The sequence below is a fragment of the Psammomys obesus genome, unplaced genomic scaffold (assembly GCF_907164565.1).
Source record: "Psammomys obesus unplaced genomic scaffold, mPsaObe1.curated_primary_1811, whole genome shotgun sequence".
In the NCBI taxonomy this organism is placed as follows: domain Eukaryota; kingdom Metazoa; phylum Chordata; class Mammalia; order Rodentia; family Muridae; genus Psammomys; species Psammomys obesus.
Window position 1 is genome coordinate 15,802,232 of NW_026596085.1, and position 6,000 is coordinate 15,808,231.

Consider the following 6,000-nt stretch of genomic DNA (forward strand, 5'->3'; position numbering starts at 1 on the left):
GTATTTCACGCGAGATGCCACTATCTAAACAAGAACGTATTGTCTTTCCTTGATTTTCTTGTAGGCTTTCTGTTGTTGTTTGGTTGGTTTTTTGCAGTTATTTATCTTGCTTTCTGTACGTTTTCAATTCATGGCGAGAGGTAGACTTTTTTTTTCTTCTTCTTCTTTTGAGATATTAAAGAATTTTTTTTTTTTTTAATGTGTATGAGTATTTGCCTGCATGTATGTCAGGCCAGAAGAGGACGTTAGATCCCCTAGAATCTGGTGCTTGGGATAGAACTCCGGTCCTTTGTAAGAGTAGTTGTACTCTCAAGCACTGACCCACCTCTCCAGGCCCTTATTGAATTTTACAAGGTCAGGAACTGAACCGGGGGCCTCCTGCATGCTAGGCAAAACGCTCTAGCTCTGAGCTGTACTCTCAGCCTCTTTTTCTTTTGACGTGTCTCCTTCAGTTACTTTGTTGGCTTTGAACTCGGTCTTTACCCGGGGCTGGGCTTCAGCCTCTGACCCTCTTGCCTCAGCCTAAGTAACAAGGATTAAAGGATGGCACTACCAAGCAGGGCCTGAAGTTTCCACGTCAAAGAGTCACTTACAAATAAAAAATGTGGTTGGCAGGTGCCAGAGAAGGCAGGAGTTGGGAAAACTGGGGAGCTAGATAATTTCTGGTGCCTGTTCTGTGCCTGTTCAGGCTTTTGTCAGAAAGTATGTTTGACCAGATAGCTTAGGTCCTAAAGCTGTATTTCATTTTATGTAAAGCAATGCAATTTTTACATTATAATAGAATATTTTTACTTAAAATGTATCTTTAACATTTTTATGTGTGTGGGTGTGTTGGCTGTGAGCATATCTAGGAAAGGGGGTTGGATCGCCTGGAACTGGAGCTGCAGACAATGAACCACTATCTGTGTTTGCTGGGAACTGAATCCAGGTCTTCTGGAAGAGCAGGATATGATCTTAACCATAGAGCCATCTCTCCAGCCCTATAGTAGAATAATTTGATACAGTTTTAGGCAAAAGAAAAAAAGAAAAAAAGAAAGAAAGAAAGAAAGAAAGAAAGAAAGAAAGAAAGAAAGAAACTAGTTACAAAATCCCTCACCCCACAGAATAAATATCTTTTTAAAATACTTTTTTGAGACAGCTGTTACACGGTTCACACATCCCAGCACTCAGGAGACAGAAGCAAGGAGATCTCCAAGTTTGAGGCTAGCCTGGCCTACAAAGTGAGTTCCAGGATGGCCAGGGCTGCACAGTGAAACCCTGTCTCAAAGATAGATAGATAGATAGATAGATAGATAGATAGATAGATAGATAGATAGATATATAGATAGCAAACAAAAACCCCAAAACTACCTTTTTAGAAGTGTGTCAACACAACAAACGTGTTCAGTGACCAGTGGAGTCTAACTTCTAGCACCAGTGGTCAGTGGGATTAAAAAGATACCCTCATCCAGTCATTGCCTCAAAGAAGAATAGAGGCTGGATTCTTTTGTGCTGCAAAAATGGTTCTTGGTACTTTCATACCCAGAGAGTTGAATCCCCATAACCATTGTAGGATGAAAAAACTATGACAGAGTTGAAACTAGAAAAAAAAAATAGCATTACATTTTTTTCTCATGACTCATGTGTCCTGTTTTTCTTATCTCTCTGTTGCCCTCCTTTCTAAATTTTAGAAAACTGTGAGGGCCTATTCGCCACGTTACCTTTTTGCCTCGTTACCTTTTTGCCTATCCTCACGTGCTGAGAGGCCCGCTAGCTCTCTTCCTCACATCTGATGGGAGCCATTTAACCACCCAGAGCTCTAGTCTGCTTCCTGGTCCTCTGGAAGAAAAACAAAACAAAACAGATGTGTGAGGTTCATTGTGAGGCTAAGTGTGAAGAGCAGACAGCACAGTGCTCAGAGCACTTCCCTCTGCTCACCCCAGGCTCTGTGTCTGCCTCAGACCCAGGCTCCTCCTCTGGCCCTTGAACAACCATGACCCAGTACTCTGCTGGCTCTTCACCGACTGGTGACATCTCCTGTGCTGAGCTCTCCTTTCTGGCCTCAGGGAATTTCTCTATATGTCACCATCTGTTTCCACAAAAGAGCAAGTGACAGTTCTGCCCATGGTAAGAGTGAAGGGCTAACAGGCCCAAGCACTGCAAACATGGCACTGATAGGTTTTGTTCTTTTCCCTTCCCTCTCCCTTGCTTAAATGTTAGATTACATTCCCAGAAATAGAAAAAAAAAAAGTCTATTCCCTTATTTGTCCACTTCCTTATGCCTGGCTAAAACCCCCAATGTCCAGCTATCAAAAATCCAGCAATCAAAATTCATTATTTAACTACACTGGCTAACATGTCCAATCAGGACTTACCAACTTATCCTAATACAGACTTCACCCCTTTCTCCTTAAAAATCACTCCTGCAGAAATTCCAGCTGCTGTCTTTGTCAGATCCAGAGGCAGGTCCCCTCTTCCCCACCCCTCTTGCTCCTTCAGGGGCTAACAAATCTCCTTTGTGCTGAGAATTTGGTGTCTGGGTGTGTTTTGTGCCCACTCCAAGGACCCTTCAAAGAGGACCTGTGGCTGTGTCCTGATGTTCTCTCTTTCTCTGTCTCTCTCTGTCTGTCTATCTGTCTGTCTGTCTGTCTCTGTCTCTCTCTCTCTCTCTCTCTCTCTCTCTCACACACACACACACACACACACACACACACAACTCTGAAGAATGGGGTATCAGATCCTCATGATGGCGGGCAGGCTTGAATAATAAAGCATTCTTTCCCAAGAGTAAAAAAGCATCCATTTCACAACAGATCTAGTGTTTCACTCAAAACACTGACAAAAACTGGACAAGAAGGCTGAGCCATTCTTTCCTGTGCAGCAGTTCATACTGCCTTTGAGTCTGTGTGGTAGTTACAGAAACTGTGATGCCTTCACTAAAAACTAAACAAAGCAAAACAACAACAAAACTAGATGCCTAGGAAACCGAAGACACAGTAGATTCGAAGTCTTTTAATTCTGATAAAAAAATTTAAGGTTTCAATATTTAGTTATATTAAATAATTTAGGTTTGAAACTTCACTACTTGGGGGCTATAGAGATGGTTCAGCTGTTAAGATCACCTACTTCTCTTGAAGGAGACAAGAGTTCAGTGCCCACATGGCAGCTCACAACCATTTCTGATTCCTGTTCCAAGGAATCCGATGCCCTCTTCCGGCCTCCCTGGGCTCCTTTATGCACAGGATGAGCATATACTCACGCAGACTCATACATACAAACACACACAAACAAAAAATAGACATTTTTTTAAAAGTAAGAGTTTGAGTTGCTTATTGGGGAGACTTAAGAATAAAAAAAACCCAACAACTTTGGTGGCTAACCTTGCCTGTCAATTTGTATAGAGTTGAAACTGCCTAGGCGCCATCCCTCTGGCCTTGTCCATTTACCTAAGGAGGGAAGACCTGGACCAAATGTGGGTGCCACCATCTCATGGTGTCCCTCTGAAGTTCCAGACTACAGAGCAGGAAAGTAACTGAGCACCAGCATTTAGCTCTCTCTCTTTCCTGGTTGTATGTGATGCAACGGGCTGCTTCCCACTCTTGCTGTATGCCTTGCCACCATGATGGATCCTACCATCAGACTGAAGCTGAAACAAACCTTTCCTTGGGCTAGAAAGATGTCTTGAGACAGATAAGGACACCTACCGACAAGGCTGATGAGTCAAGTTCCATCCTAGGCTCTAATAGGTATCCTCTGTTGATGAAATGAGCCACACCAAATTAAAGTATATTTGGCATGTTTATTGGAGACAGCTTTCTGGTGGATTCACGGGTGTCAAAGAAAGGGGCCAGGGAAGTCACCACACAGACAGAAAGACAGAGAAGGGGGAGGGGGAGGAAGAAAGAGCATGCAAAAAAAAAAAAAATGTCTGGATTATATCGTGAAGAGCCTCTACGTGAGAGGAAGCCCAGCCCCTGGGCTGCAAAGTTCAGGTAGGAACTGAAGGATGCTGGGAGAGCCTGGAGGCTTGATCTGCTTGTCCTGAGTCTGAATTCCAACAGGACCCATTCAGAGGAAGAAAAGGAATGACACCGTCAAGTTGTCCATTGTTTTCTCTCTCTCTGTCTCTCTCTCATACACACACACACACACACACACACACAAATAATGTAATAAAAGAATCAGAATAAGCCCTTTGCATGGGTTGCTTTTACCAGTTATCATTGTCACAATCACAGGAAAAGGAAAAGAAAGATACCAAGCCAGTTCCTGGTTTTCTCAGTGGCTCCTGCCTCCAGGAGTCTCCCAGACATGCCAGGATAACTTAGGAGTCCCAGCTAAGGGTTTTGCAAATATCAGGAGTAGACCTTTAGCCTATAGCATGTCTCCAGTAAATCTCAGCAAAGGTTAATATCATTGGGCAGGAGATCTCCAACTCACTGGCCCAGAGGCTGAGAACAGCGCAGACGAAAAACAAAGCTGCTGTGACTTTTTCAGTATTCATGGATTTTGCAATTTTTTTTATATCTTCTATTTGCTAAAGTTTAATTATAACACATAAGCTATCATTTGTGAATTTTTTTTGGACACATGCACAGAGAGGTAGAAAAATGTGACTTTCTCAATTCATCCATTTCTGGCTGAGTGTAAGCAGCAAAACCTCTTGTTTGGCTCGCCTGCTATAAACAGTGTCCTCCTGGTCTGGTGACTGCCACGTTTTCACACTGGAGACATTCCTTTCAATGTTTTGGCTGTTTCAAATAACCTGCTCCCAATCTGAAACTCTGCCTGCGGTTCCCTGGAGCAGGGAGCGTGGAATGTGTCTTACAGAGAGAATATATTTAAATGAGAAGGAAAATCAGTAGTTCAAGGTCATCATCAACTACATGGGGACTACATGAGTCCCTGTCAACAAAGAAAAACAGAACAACATGTTTGAAAAGGAAGGGCTGCAAATAGTACAAAAAAAGAGGTGTAAAAAGAGGTTTGCTGGGCCTGGTGGTGCCTGTAATCCCAGCACTTGGAAGGCAAAGATAGTTGCATTTCTCTCAGTTCAAGGCCAGGCTGGTCTACAGAGTGAGTTCCAGGACAGCTAGGGCTATTACACAGAGAAACCCTGCCTTGAGAAACTGGATTTTTTTTTTTTTTTTTTTTTTTAAAGAAAACAAGAGTGATAGGTATTCTTCCGAAGACAAAATGACCCTATTCAAGCCAAATTAAAGTATAAAAGCAGGCTTATTGGGAGCAACTCTCTTCAGCTTCACTGGTCTCAAGGAATGGGGCCGGGGAAGTTGCCATGTAGACAGGGAGGCAGAGGGGTGGGGGTGGGGGGGCAGAAAGAAAGCAGTGTGCACAGAGAGAAAGGAGAGAGGAGAGAGAGAGAAAGAGGGAAAGAGAGAGAGAAAGAGAACAAAAATGTCTGGATTATACAGTGAAGAACCTCTGGGTGAGAGGAAGCCCCGCCCCTGGGCTGGAAAGTTCAGGTACAGACTGAGGGATGCTGGGGGAACCTATAGGCCAGGTCTACGTTGATATGTTAAATAGATACCTCAGTGGCTTGTCCTGGGTCTGAAGCCCAACAAAAAGGTTTGCAGAAAGGTGACTGTGTATTGATTTGGAATTGGCTACTTTTCATCAGGGGAAATCAGAATGGACTGTGTGGTGATGGTGTTTCTCAGAGTTCCGGCCTTTGTCTTGTGTATGTGTGGCCCTGGGTTTACTCTCCACTACTGCCAAAAGGAAAGGAGGCCCTGCAGGCTGTACTGACCTCCAGAAGTAGGGAGGTAGATGCTGCTTTGACCACACAGGGTCCGGATGGCGGTGAGGGCCTCCCAAGGACAGCTCTCTTCCTCTCAGCGCTGGCACAGACGTGAGTGCCAGCATCCTTCACCCAGTTACCCAACCCTGCACCCAGGATCGGACTGCCTGGAGGCTATCAGTGCTCTGCCAATTTGTCAGATGTCTGGATAATCCTCAGGGAGAATTTCTGCAAGTGGGAGGCAGGCCTGATTCAGCCCAGGA